Source organism: Callithrix jacchus, chromosome 21, assembly GCF_049354715.1.
Source record: "Callithrix jacchus isolate 240 chromosome 21, calJac240_pri, whole genome shotgun sequence".
Lineage (NCBI taxonomy): Eukaryota > Metazoa > Chordata > Mammalia > Primates > Cebidae > Callithrix > Callithrix jacchus.
The window spans coordinates 25567804-25583460 of record NC_133522.1 but is presented as its reverse complement, the minus strand read 5'-3'; the positions used below and the strand labels follow the sequence as shown (position 1 = coordinate 25583460).

Here is a 15657-nt window from a genome sequence, read left to right as displayed (position 1 = left end):
ATGCTTATTCTGTTAGCATATTTTCACAGTTAACTGTATTCAGTTCTTCATTTGTTGTAAGTTCCCTGGCTACTCTATCAATCCTTACTATTTCTCAGATACATGTCTGCACCGTCATGACCAATAATACAATAGAAGGAAGAATTGCCCTCAAAGACTTTGAACCTGCCATTGTCGCCAAAGGCTAAGTATATTGATATTGTATTTGATGCATATGCTTATTTAAGTAAACCGAAGGCCACCCATAATGAGAATAAATGGATTTCACTTTTGCTATACTTCGTTATTAATGCAACATTTCACGATGTCTTTTCCAGATAATACGGTATTCATTGAGTTTATAAGGGTATTTAATTAGGTGTCTATTTATAGTTTAATGCCTGTACTTCATAGGGATATTTTAAACTAAATTTCAATGTATTATATACATAGGTAAAATATTAGAATGAGAAATACACTTTCAGTAAAAGTAGAATTTACTTTCTTTTTTTTTTATTTTCAAGATGTTCTTTTTATTTCTTTTTTTTTTTTTTTAATTTTTTATTGGATTATAGGTTTTGGGGTACATGAGCAGATCATGCAAGACAGTTGCGTAGGTACACACATGGCAGTGTGCTTTGCTTTGCTTCTCCCCTTCACCCACATTTGGCATTTCTCCCCAGGCTATCCCTCCCCACCAACCCCTCCCACTGGCCCTCCCCTTTTCCCCCCAATAGACCCCAGTGTTTAGTACTCCCCTTTCTGTGTCCATGTGTTCTCATTTTTCATCAGCCACCTATGAGTGAGAATATGCGGTGTTTCATTTTCTGTTCTTGTGTCAGTTTGCTGAGGATGATGTTCTCCAGAAGACATATATGAGGCCAACAATCATATGAAAAAATGCTCATCGTCACTGGTCATCAGAGAGATGCAAATCAAAACCACATTGAGATACCATCTCACGCCAGTTAGAATGGCGATCATTAAAAAATCTGGAGATAACAGATGCTGGAGAGGATGTGGAGAAAAAGGAACACTTTTACACTGTTGGTGGGAGTGTAAATTAGTTCAACCATTGTGGAAGACAGTGTGGCGATTCCTCAAGGCCTTAGAAATAGAAATTCCATTTGACCCAGCAATCCCATTACTGGGTATATATCCAAAAGACTATAAATCGTTCTACTATAAGGACACATGTACACGAATGTTCATTGCAGCACTGTTTACAATAGCAAAGACCTGGAATCAACCCAAATGCCCATTGATAATAGACTGGATTGGAAAAATGTGGCACATATACACCATGGAATATTATGCAGCAATCAGAAATGATGAGTTCGTGTCGTTTGTAGGGACATGGATGAATCTGGAGAATTTACTTTCTTTAATATCAATTATAAACTTTTAAATGTTACATCTAAAATAAACAAAACAAACCATTACGTATATATGCTTGTCTACCATGGAAGAAACAAATACCATAATATTTCACATTTTAAGAACCTGAGAACGTAGAGGGTGAGTCATTCACAGTCCAAGGAAGTGATTAACCTACTTGTGATTAAATATGAAAGTGGAAAATGCTGAAAGTAGTTTAAATTTATTCGAAGTTCTTTATCTCTCTCCCTTCAAAAAACTGATCTTTCAGTTCCATTTGTATGCAGTACATAAAACAATTTTCAGCCTAGCTTAAGTGCATTTTCTTAAAAAAATTAATTTCATTTTAAGTATAGTAACTTTAGAGGAGTTAGAAATAACATAAACTATTAATATACATTAATTTAGGATGGTAAGATGGATACCCTCTATTATGGGCAAAGGGGTAAGTTTACCTTAACATTTAAAAAAAATAAATAAAAGATTGGCTGGGAGCAGTGGCTCACACCTGTAAGCCCAGCACTTTGGAAGGCTGAGGCAGGTGGATCACGAGGTCAGGAGATCAAGACTATCCTGGCCAACATGGTGAAATCCAGTCTATACTAAAAACACAAATATTAGCTGGGCATGGTGTCGGGCACCTGTAATCCCAGCTACTGGAAAGGTTGAGGCAGGAGAATCGCTTGAATCAGGGAGGTGGAGGTTGCAGTGAGGCGAGATCTCGCCACTGCACTCCAGCCTGGTGACAGAGTGAGACTCCGTCTCAAAAACAAACAAACAAACAAACAAATAAATAAATAAAAGATTGATGGTTATAAAATACAAGAAATAAGAAAGTAATAAGCACTGTGTTGACAGAATCTATAAAAATCTTAAGTCAGACAAATCAAGAATTTATTTTGCCGTCTTTAATATGTGTGACTTGATGTTTCTAGATAAATGAGGTTCAGTAGTTCTCATTCCAGCTCCCTGTATAGATAAAAAATACTCTGAAAATACACATCTCTAACAGGATTGAAATGACCTCAAAATAAAATTACTATGGTTTGTAATTGATTGCAGCCCCCTTATAACCAATTTGACTAATATAACAAGCTCTGCTCTAAGGAATAACATGACATTTTAAAGTTTTCATACCACATTTCTGTCCAATGGAACATTTTTTTCTGAGAAAAATTTTGACCTACTCTGTGGATCATTTTAAGACACATTTCTGTGTTACCACATTTTATTTGGTTCTATCCTAATTGAAGATTTAACATTTCATTAGAAATTGCAAGTCCTAACCTCTCCTAAATTAATTACCAAAGCACATGGATCTTCCTTTAATTGCCAACACTGGGAAATAATATAATTTAAAATTTCCTCAAGAATATCAAGCATTGCCAAGATGCTAAAAAATTTGCATCTTCCAAGTATAGGATGACACTCCTTAAAATGCCATGTTTCAAATGAGTAAACTGTTATTAAGAATGGATATCTTGTTAATTTCAATCTAATACCTTGGAAACCAGACATCTGTGTGTATACAGTATGAATAGTGACTACTACTTCTAATTGTTTTACTATTTAGAAAGAGTCTCAATCAATTCTCATGCTCAGCAGGGTTGTTTTCCCATACTTATGCTACTCATTAATGTTTATGTTGAAAGTATTGTTTCTGTTCTCTGGAAATGAGCAGTTTTCTCAAATTAATTTCAACCTTTACCTTCCCTTAGAGACACCTAGCCTAATCATACAAGCAAAATGTTTCACACCCCAAATACATTGGTATGGGTCACTCTTGAAGTCCTTAAGTGTAAAGCCTAGAGTATTCCAAGTTCAATTGACTTATTTTTTCAATTATTAGTTTAATTTAGATTCAAATAATCTTACATCTAAGACTACCAAAAATAATCTTCATTGGATTGGTACTTGGCCATTCCACTCTATACAATTTATTGACTGTATTTTTATCTTTTTAAAAAAATTGATTGTTTGAATCAGCTTGGGCTGTCATAACAAAATACTGTAGACCGGGTGGTTTAAACAGCAGAGATCTATTTTTTCACAGTTCTGAAAGCTGGAAGTCTGATATCAGGAAGCCATCACGGTTGGGTTTTGGTTAGAGCTCTCTTTCTGGCTTGGAGATGACATCCTTCTCACTGTGTACTCAAATGGCACAAAGACAGCCAGACATATTGGTTTTTTGTCTTATTTTTTTCTCTTACTGTGAGGGCCCCATTTTCATGACCTCATCTAAATCTAATATTCTCCCAAAGTCCCCATCTCCAAATACCATCAGACTGGGAGATCGGGCTCAACATATGAATATGGAGGGTTCAGGGGGACACAATGCAGCCTATCGCATTAATTGTGCAAGCAAAACTTTAAAGGTAGTATAAAATGCTTTCTCAATGTTCAAATATGTGACAGCTGCTCCATTTCTTTCCTCCACTAAATCTGTGATAATATTTAAATCTGTCGAGTGAATCTGGAATGATTGATTATTTAAACCTCATGCTATTAATTATGCCTGTAAGTTCTTAATATTGATAACATTTATTTTATAATATAAGTATGCAGGGAAATTTACAAAAATATGTTTTATGCTATTGTTTTCCATAATCCCTGTGTTTATAATTCTTTACTCTTCTGTTATTTTATTGATTACTTCTTTCTCAGCAGGTTCAGAAGTTTCCTCTATTAATAATTGTATTAGTTAGCTATTACACTTATCCAGTTAGCAAAAGTATTGATTCATTTGCTTAAAATCCAGAATATTTAATGTTCCTAAAGGATTTATATTTTAGTTTTAATGTATCTGTACCTATTAGAATAAGAGCCTCCCACATAGTCCCACATACGTATTGTTCTTTCAAATGTAATTTTATTCTGTCTAACTTTCTGCATTTCTGCTGCTACAACCCTAGTGGAGAGATCATCACTGTCTTTTCCTTAAAGTACGGCAATTGTTCCTGACCTGACATTCTTTCTCATTGCTTCATTCCAATTAATTCTCAGCAAAACATTCGGAATGATAAAGCAAAGCTAAATAAAGCCAAGCAAATCCAGCAAGAAAATATGAACTGGATCAAGTAAATGGCCTGCAAATAGTACTTTGTTGACTTCACTTTGCTTTTTGAGTCCTGCAAGACCTACCTGTGAACATGTCTTAGTGCTCACTTTGAACTACTCTGTCCACGCCCATAGTCACTATGTTCCAGATATAATCTATGTGATTGTTATTGCATGTGCTTCTCCTTCTACTTACAGTACACTGGCAGAACTCTTATTATTTTGCAAATTTTAACTCACGTGAGGCTTGAATCTCAGCCTCTTGACAGGCGTAGAACATTCTGGTAAAAGTACAGGCACTGGCACTGGACAATCTTCACTCTAATTTCTTTTAACCTTTCACTAGCAGCGTGGCCTTAGGCAGGTGACCTCATTTTCTTCACCTGTAAATACTGAGGTAATATTACCTTTCTCATAGATTTGTGTGCGTACTAAATGACTTAATGTTTATAACACATTCAGAAGAGTATGTGTCATATTTTAAGCTCCAAATAAAGGTTACTTATTAGAGTTTTACCTCAATTAAATGTCCACAACTATTATAATAACAATAATAATATAATAATTGATTGTTACTAATTTTGTTAGTAGTTTACAATAATAGCTAATTCTTCAAAAAGTCTAAATTACACAGAATGTCCTCTTGAATTAGGTTATTTCTCATAGTCTTTATTACAACACCCTGGTCGCTATCTTTTTATGACATTAAAACCTTAATTACATATGTATTTTTCTGTTATGTGTATATATGCCAATAGGTCACCAAAATAGAAGGTTCAGGCAGCAGGTACTACATCTGTTTGTTCATCATTATATAATTCGCACCTATAACTGCTTAGAAAAGAGATCAATAACTATTTTTGAATCAATTAATACTATTGATAAAATTGAATTCTATTAAGCAACTGAGTGGGGTATGCTTTTAACAATAGAGTAGGAAACCCCAAGATGACAGAGAAGGCAATTTATGAGCCTAACAGCAATAGCTACAAGGAACAGTTTGACAGGCAGATTTTAGCTGTAGTGGACCTTTCAGACAAGACAAGAACAAGCAGATTAAGTGGAAAAAAAATCCAATAGAAACACTGGTGAGTGAATGAGCTGGTGCTGTAGGCATCTGTCAATAGATAGTAGGTAAAATCCAAGCAACTTGTAAGTAGATGGCACCTATTAATAATTAGTGTAGATATCTAATCATTTGAGCTGTGGTTGCTAGGTTAGGTATAGCACTCACAACGGGGAATTGGAGATTTTTGTTATAAAAGATAAAATACTCGGCCGGGTGTGGTGGCTCACGCCTGTAATCCCAGCACTTTGGGAGGCTGAGGCGGGTGGTTCACGAGGTCAAGAGATCGAGACGATCCTGGTCAACACGGTGAAACCCCGTCTCTCTAAAAATATAAAAAATTAGCTGGGCATGGTGTTGTGTGCCTGTCATCCCAGCTACTCGGGAGGCTGAAGCAGGAGAATTGCCTGAACCCAGGAGATGGAGGTTGCGGTGAGCCAAGATCGCGCCATTGCACTCCAGCCTGGGTAACAAGAGCGAAACTCCATCTCAAAAAAAAAAAAAAAAAAAAAGATAAAATACTCTGGACATGGTGGCTCATGTTTGTAATCCCGGCATTTTGGAAGGATGAGGTGGGACAAAAACTTGAGGCCAGATGATTGAGACTTGCCTGGGCCACATGGCAAAATTCAGTCTCTAAAAAAAATATAGCCAGGTGTGATGACATGCACCTGATGCACCTGTAGTCTTAGCTACTCAGAAAGAAGGCAGAGGTGAGAGCATGACTTGAGCCTGGAAGTTTCAGGCTGCATGTAAGCTATAATCACACCACTGCACTCTGGCCTGGGTGACAGAGTGAAACTCTAGCTCTTAAAAAAGGCAAAATAGCACATAGCCTAAAATATATTGTGCTGATAGCATAATACCGACCAACGCAATGACAGGACTAAGATTCCTTAAATAAGAAATTAAACAAATTAATATTCTTATGTTCACATTGAAGGATAGCTAAGAAAACTTTTTAATACATCAAACCTCTGCTAGACACTTTGAAAAGAAAACTAGACAAACATTTTTTTCTAAAATGAATGAAGTTATATTTAATGTGTATTTTACATGATGATTTCATTGTGCTTTACTCTGTCTTTGATTTTCTCACTTCACTTAAATCGTGTAGCAATTTTTCTTTCCTCTGCCTCCTCTGCCAAACAGCTGATCTTATTTGAATTAAAAATGCAGCTGTCTTAATCAATCTTTCATGTTATATGTGGTTTTTAAAAATAAATTTACAAGTACAAAAACTCATGACATTATTCAGCTCATGAGCTAATTCAAGATCTATTTGTCATGATGTAATTGTTTCCATTCCTATGCAAATTCTGCTTTGTTCTTTGTATTGACATTTTCTTCCATTTCACAGTTGGCAGAATTAAAACATAGACTAAAACATTATAAGCAAACTTTCATTATACTAATGCAAAAGCTCAAATTATCCTAATTATAACCATTAATGTAATTAATTCACAAACAACTACTAATGCCATCACTGGTTATGTGACATGTTGATCTTTTCAATTTATATATCTTCCTTGGGATTATTTGTTTTCACATCTCAAAATAGTAAAAGTTATGCAGAAATTTCTCAAAGCCTCTGTGAATTAAGCCACATTACCTATAAGCTACTAAACACTAAAGTTAAAAATTATTAAGCTAATACTTGACATGAATTTTTTCTCATGCTTGAAAATTATTTTGGAAGCTAGAATACCTACTTTGTGCTTTTGATTGCAATAAAATGGTTATCATTGTTTTTATATTATAGCCACATGTGTGGGTAGGGAGAAATGAAATTACTTTCTAGAGTTAGTTAATTATATTTGATATTATTGAGAAACTGCTATCAAAATAATACCTCTAAATGGAAAATAATTACAATTACACTTTTTCAACCTACCAACACTACTGGATTTGTGAAGAAAAACATTCTTTGAGTATGTTCTTATTTTCAAACTTTTAAACAAATCAAATGATGTCCTTTTACTAATATCATGGTTCTCTTATCTCTAAATGCATCAAATAAATCCTTAATGCATATGAAATTAGTATTAACCTTGTCTCCACCACATATAATTTTATAAAGACTGACATTCCTATCTGTCGACTAATTGCACCAATAAACTTCACTACAAGGACATAATTAATAGGCCATAATATTTAAGAAGGTGACATTTCTCACATGTTTTGAACTCTTGACTTAGAATTTGAAAAGGAGAAGATACTGATACCAGGATTTTAATCTAGAATAGTATTCAGTTGGCAGTTAACGGAAACAGCTTTTTTTCCTTAACAGCAATAAAACAGAAAGGACTAATTACCCCTTTTTATAGGTGCAATTGGAACATAAAACTCTAGAGACAGTGTGAGCAATAAACCACTGCTAGAGTCTATTTCGCCATCTGCACCTTAAAGTTACAGCTACCAAATCAACAAACAAACAAAAGACTCAATTATGCTAAATATATTGTTCTAAGGTTGTAAATGGTTTATTAGTATTCTCTGGTGGCTCTAAGTAATTAAAACAAATTTTTCCTTAATAAATACAATTTTCAGTTTGTGTATACGTTGAGAAAATTAGAAATTTTTAAACTAATGCTAAGCACATCATAAATTTATTTTAGAATTTTTAAAGATTGATTTTAAAAATATCTACCTACCTTGCTCTTCCTTCTTAAAGAACATTTACTTTGAGTAACTAAAATTGTCTCTTATAAAATCTGAACATTTAGAGTGCTTTCTTAGTAAATACAATGCAGTGCTGTCTTTAAATTGGAGACCAAATATGATGATTAAAAGTGTATTTATGCCTTGAGACACTCCCACTATTTTCAAGCAAGATAGTTTTAAATACATCTGTGAACATAAGAATGAATCTTAAAAAATGCATTTTCACATGAAACAAATATAGAAAACATAGACTTGAGAGAAAAAGCGAGTGTAATTAGGTTCTTTGTTTACCAATATAACTCTATCCACATATAGTGTAGATTTTTAAAAAGAAGTCAAATTCTAAAATGTAATGTGCTGTTTAATAATGATAGATATTATATATAATCACATTCAATCTAAAGACCCACAAGTCTTCAAAACCTAACCTTTAAACAGAGTCCAAAATAAAGCTTTTTTTCTAATTAAGTCAGGAAATTCTAAAATAAAATTAAGCAAGAGGATAGGGTCGGTGAGTCTGAAAAAATACTTTAAATAATTCATTTTAAATTTTAAATCAATGTGATATGCTTCGCAGAGTTTTAGTAGAGCATCTTTTTATATTCCAAAGCTCCTTTTTCCCAGACTTCTCCAAAATTTTGAAAATTACCATAAATTTATCATTTAAAAAAGTAACCATGTTACAAAATGTTCAGAAAATTCCTTCTCCACACTCTTTTAAATATAAAAAGTCAATCATGTATCATTCAGAAAAAGTAGTCTTCCCTATATTTCACTCATGTGAAATTAGATGTCATGCGTTTTTTGGGAATTAAAATATTCCTTTTCCATGCATGATAAAATAATCACCACCATATATATGTGTAGTATTCACCCTTGCTGAGGGAATGAATAAGCCACCATTTTTCAAATTGCGTGGTCCCGACAAGGGGAGAGTCCAGATTATTAGTTAAGTTCTCTCTGATTTGTTGAAGACTTGACTGATTATATGGCCTCCTCTTTGACTAAGTTTTCAATCAGGAATTGTTTTTCTCTCCTCACTGAAAAGAATATAAATAAAAGCCCTACTGTTTCTGCTGTGCCATTAGATATTAGAGATGAGCAGTGAAGGAATCAATGTTCGGAAAGAGCAGGAAGTAGAATAGAAAGAGGAAGGAAGGAAGGGTAGGATGAGTATGAAGAAAAGAAAATACAAACCTCACTAATAACCAGGCAATATTGACTAAGTCACATAACATTGCACTGAACAAGATGTGGCCACTGTGAGAGCAGTTTCCTGAGATAGGAATAAAACTACAAATAAAAAAGAACACACATATGTCCTTTGAGTGTCTGTTTGGTTGGTTGGTTAGTTGTCTAGTTTATTAGTTTGCTGATGAAAATGCCTTTGGGAACATATTATCTTTTATTCTTTTTTCTTTTTTTTTTTTTTTTTTTTTTTGTTGTTGTTTTTGCGATGAAGTCTCCTTCTTTTGCCCAGGCTAGAGTGCGGTGGCGCAATCTCGGCTCACTGCAACTGCCACCTCCACCTCCCGAGTAGCTGCGATTATGGGGGCATGCCACCATGCCCGGATAATTTTTGTATTTTTAGTTGACACAGAGTTTCACCATGTTGTCCAGGCTGATCTTGAACTCTTGGCCTCAAGTGATCTACCTGCCTCCTAAAGTGTTGGGATTACAGGTGTGAACCACAGCGCCCAGCCAAAACACACTATCTTATTATATTTGCATGTCTTTAAACATTCAGTCATCTGAGGTATTTCATACCAACTGAGCTTTCAAAAGTAGAATCAATCACTCAACATTTTTACAAGCTATGTTTTAATGTTTGGGAAAAATACAAAAGCCAATCTGTCAAAACATATTGAACCTACAGTGAATTGTTAATTTTCAAATGCAGAAACCTGAGTCTAGTTAGTTACTTCACTATTTGGAACACTCAAATTAGACTATGTGCATTCAGTGTCAATATATTGTAAACACTTCAAGGAAGGCTTGATTTGAGCTCCTATTATCTACGTTTTCTGGGTGTAAACTTCACAATAATAAAAACACTTGATTCTATTAAATTTTTCTTTGTTGCATTCTATTTATAATTCTGACGAAAATAATGGACAAGCTTAAATCTCTTCTTCTGTTAGAAACACCTTGCAACTACTTCATTTTTTACCTACTCAAAAATTGATGTTAGGGAATGATTTTTATGTAACCAGTAAATTGTTTTTAAAAGGTCTTTTTGGTCCAACCATGTCTGAAAATTGCAATGAAAAGATAACAAGTAAAGTTCAAAAATAAAATTTGTACCAGTTTCTTAAATTAAATGATTTATTTTTCTATCAAAATATTATGCTTATATTATTTGAAAATATATGTCACACTTTACTAAAAGACTTCTATAAAATCAAGAATAATATTATAACCACAGTCTCTATCTATAGAAACAGCTACTTTGAACCATTTTAGCTGTTTTTTCTTAAACGCTATTTTCATATTCTATGTTTAGACTGCCAATTTAACAAATGTCAAAAAGAACACATGATTTCATTTGAACTGACCCCCCAAAAGCTCCAGTAAGCCATTAAAGAAGTTTGAGCAATTTGGAAATAGGATGATAATAATAAAGAAACAGCGACATCAACAATAATCTGAAGCTGGAAACTGGGTAGATGAGAAAATACTGACTTACCAGAGCAGGCAAATCTGAAAAGCCAAGTGACTCACCTCTGTACCCAGAAGAAATTCAGGCACTAAAAGAACTGGTATTTCTGCAGATATGCGTGCTGATAAGGCTGAAAAAAATATTATTGATTGAAAGCCTGGAAAAGTGCAAATAGAAATTAAAAATGTAATAATGGAATTTTTAATCAAGAAAATTTACTAATACATTGAAGACATAATGTTACTTTAAAAAGGCTCTTGACATTTTATTATATAACCGACATCGTACAAAGAAGACAAAGCCCCTGATTTCATGAAATTAGAAAAGAAGCAACAAAAAGCAATAAGTTTGAGGAATGGAGAGAAAGGAAATGTTTACAATTACAGGGTGATGTTTTCACCTGGGGCAGAGCTCAAGAAAATAAAACAATATCTCTCACCAAAAATAGAAATTGAAAATTGAGGAGAAAACTAAAAAATAAACAGAAGAGAAATCTATAGATATATCTATACATATACTGAAGGAAAGAAAATGGAATACATTAAGAAAAGATAGACAGCAAGGGAAATTTTTAATGGAAAAAAATTATCAAATTAACCACAGAATCAATAGAAAAAATAAAACTAAGACTTCTATAAGGGAAAAAGCAAGAATATGTAATCAGAATGATTATTTTTAACAATACTAGAAGCTGGCAATGAAATAATGTTTTACATGATTTTCAATCTGTAACAGCTTACACATCCAAAAATTCCATCAAGGGAAAGGGCAAAGTGCAGACATTTTTAGGCATTATAAGTCAGGAGAATCTTTACTTCTTAAGCACCCTTTCTCAGAAAAATTCTGAAGGTTATGATTCACCAAAATAAGAGAGAAAATGAAGAAAGACAAATATGTAATAGTCAATAAATGGTTATCCAACAGAGAAGAAACGCAAAAGAACTTCAAAATAAATGGGAAAGAGAAGTCCCAGAAGAACAGCAGTATGGCCAGCCTAGAGAACAGCCAGTTCAGTCTGGAACATAATGATAAGAAACTTCAAGAAAAAACAACCATGAAGGAATGAAGACAAAACGGAGCCAATGGTACCTTATAGATGTATGTACTATATAAATTTTGTACACTAAATTATGTACAGTATAAAAAAGGCTAGCCATTTTAGATTTCCATGAGAAAGTCTGAAAGTGATTTCGTGATAAGAAAATAGAAATTAACCAAACAAATAAGCAAAATTGATAACAACGGGAAAACAAAAGCAATAAATAAGAATGGGAGTACTAGCTTTTGTTGAGACACAGTTTTTATGCCACTATTTATATCTGTCAGTTTACTGCATCTTATGCTTTATTGGCACATGATAAATTGTCCTATGATTAGGACTATTTTTGGTTGAAATAACAGAAACTTCACTAAAACCAAAGCAGAAAAATAAATATATTAAAAGGGCAGTGGAATGCTTTAGGAAATGTCATTCAGGACCTCAGGAATACAACTGGAAACCTAGGTCTCCTGGGGAAACGAGGAGGTCATTCTAGTCTTCCTTTGGCGTGTCTCTGCAATTTGTTCCATCCCTTTCAACCTACTTCTTTACACATCAGAACAAGGCAGCAAAAATACAAAAGATGTAGATATTTCAGTGCAACTATACCCTCCAAATAATTTTATCTCACTAATTCTAAGTTTTAAATTCCTTTGAAAGGATCTTCAACCTCAGATGGGAGCCAATAGGATGACCAGAGGGATGTACTTTCCAGAAGGAAAAAATAATTGGCTCAGGTTTATTCTCCCTAAATCAGTAATCAATAACCTCCACAATTATCAGTTCATGCAACAGCAATTTAAGTAAGGTGGGCCGTCTGAAAATTAGGGAGGGCGACATTATCTAAAGGGTCAGGAAAAGAAGTTAATGAGTGAGATGGTTTTATGGTTTAATAAGGTCTAAAGAAGTTAATGAGTGACATGGTTATATGGTTTAATGAGATCTACTATTTGGTATTTACATATATACTTTCTTTTTTCAAATTGCAAAAGGGAAGAATTTTTCCAAATGTCAAACTTCAACTATCTGGTATATAATCACAAATAATATAAAACCATAACAATTGTTGGTGGTTAGCTGTGACTTACAGAAACGATGCCATGACGCCACTATTCCATCACTTTAGCCTGTTTGGGTGCTATTCATTTCTCTTCTATTTTATCTTTATATCTGTATTAATCAAGGTTCTTTCTTGATTAAATGATGGAAACCTAACTCAAATTTGAACTCTCATCACAACTAACTGAAAATTCAGGGAAGAATGGCTTAGAAAGCAAATAATATCCTCAGCGATGTCTTTCATTATGTTTTAGATCTACTGATTTCATAAACAGAAGTCTTGTCACTTAGTAAAAATAGTCACTGGAAACACCATACATGTACTCCACTGTCTTGCCATCTCCAGTGAAAAAAGTGTTCCTCTCTTCTGATTACGCCAGATAAAATCATAAGACCGAATTTGTTTGGTCTGTCCTAAGTCGTAGGCCTTCCTATGATCACCTGTGTGGTCAATGCAATCTCAACACACACACTGACTATAAAGGACTTGAAAGTTCCCAAAGGAAACAGTCTCATTTTGTAACAGCAGAAAGGATTGCTATTTGGAGAGAGTAGAAAGGCATCTACCTACAGCCACAAAAGCTGGCACTCTCCTGTGGAAGAGACAAAGTACAGTCTTATCCCTTTGATGCAGCTAGTGGTGACATATGGGCCTCTGCTTCAGTCTCTTTGCTTAATATTCAAATCTACTCTAATTTTGCTTTCATTCAGCATGTCATGCACTATACGAGCAATTTAAAATGTCCAAAGCCCCTAAAAGGGAGATGTCAAAATACTGTAAATTGCTCGCTAGTGTAATATTAAGCTTATCTTGTTCAACTAATACAGTCAGAGAACTGATTAGACCAATGGAAATAATGGGCATCAAGTGGTTACTTTCTTCCTGTGAGTGAAGGTATTTCTATTATGGCTGATTCGACTGATCCAGGTTGCAGATATTGAAAGTATTTTGTGTGTCTCACTGGGCATACTTCGGTGATCATGAAAATGAGAGAGATGTATAGAGTTTCAGGATGATGTCATTGAGAAGATGAAAATGGAATCAGTTCAATAAGTGTTAACTTTGTAGGAGCTACGATATTTTATCTAGGGAGACAAGACAGTAAAACAATATAACACACTGATCCAGTTGACTGGGTACAAGTAGTGGTGAAAGCTTTGTATTTTTGAATCTTCTTTGTATTTTTTCCCTTAGTATAAAGGGAAGCAAAATCATCAGGTGTGAGAATTTCAAGTAGGGTTGGAGGTTTGAAGAGAATGGACAAGGAAATGAAGTGGCCGTCTGGTAGACTGGGAGAACGACTGGACCAGGGAAATGCTGGACTGTGGCTGGGAGCCACTGTAGTCCACTTTAGGTAAATGGCATGAAAGTAACGGGATGCCAGACTGCCTTGTTTAGGGTTTTTCTCCAGCCACATTCAACTATATAGAAATAAAGTGTCATATTTCTGTGCATGAAGCAAAATAAAAGAAGGGATTCAAAGAAAGGTATAAATGATTCAGCTATGGTGTTTAAGGATGAACCATGGGGTTTGACTTTTATGAGAAGAGCATAGGAAACAAACGCAATGAAAATGTACCAGGATAATTGAACATTCGATTTTATGGAGAATCTGGGTATTTTAGGAAATGTTCTGGAAAGATAGAGGGTGCTGCTTAGAGAGTTAACGTATAAATGATCCTGAGGTAGGGAAAGAGTTGCCATTATTGCTGACAGCAAGGCTTAAGTCCGTATAAGAAATGGGAACAGGGCTGTGCGCGGTGTCTCATGCCTGTACTCCCAGCACTTTGGAAGGCTGAGGCAGGTGGATCACGAGGTCAAGAAATTGAGAACATCCTGGCCAACATGGTGAAACCCCGTCTCTACTGAAAATACAAAAACTAGCTGGATATGGTGGCGTGTGACTGTAATACCAGCTACTCCAGAGGCTGAGACAGGAGAATAGCTTGGGAGTTGGAGGTTGCATTGAGTCGAGATCGCGTCACTGTACTCCAGCCTCATGACAGAGCAAGACTCTGTCTTGAAAAGAAAAAGAAAAGAAATGGGAATAGACTGAAAGACTGATCTAAAATTTAGATCAAGATCACTGGAGAAAAGAAAATCAAGATAGCAAGAGTCCATTTGAGCTGAAGGATTATTGTTATGGACATATAAGACAGAAATTGTAACAGCAGTGTTATTGAGTAGCCGGTAGTGACTCAGGTACAAAAATCTTCAAGGCTTAGAATATGTTTTTGAGTCGGGAAAAGGGGATTATTAGGTATTGGGAAGATGACTGCAAAAGGAAAGACTTTGGCTGGAATAGTCAGGTGACCTGAGATTCAAAACATGAGGAAAAGAGCAAGGTCTGAATGTACAATAAAGACCAGTGACTTTTTTCTTCCTCTCTGAGTCCTACAGTATTAAGAACATAGGATAAAAAAATTAGCATTTGAGGGGATTGAAAGTGAAGCATTTTCAGCAGAACCAAGATTCACTTAGAACAAAATGGTGAGCTTTGGGAGGCTGAGGCGGGTGGATCACGAGGTCAAGAGATCAAGACTATCCTGGTCAACATGGTGAAACCCCAACTCTACTAAAAATACAAAAATTAGCTGGGCATGGTGGCACGCGCCTGTAGTCCCAGCTACTCGGGAGGCTGAGGCATGAGAATTGCTGAAACCTAGGAGGCGGAGGTTGCAGTGAGCCGAGATTCTGCTGTTGCACTCCAGCCTGGGTAAAAAGAGCGAAACTCCTTCTAAAAAAAAAAAAAAAAA

General features: G+C 34.9%; 1 pseudogene; it reads left to right on the top strand.

Annotated features, from left to right (window-relative positions):
• LOC100403040 (heat shock protein HSP 90-alpha-like) overlaps positions 1-9288 on the top strand; it is a 62489-nt pseudogene extending 53201 nt beyond the window's left edge.
• The last annotated feature ends 6369 nt before the right edge of the window (positions 9289-15657 follow it).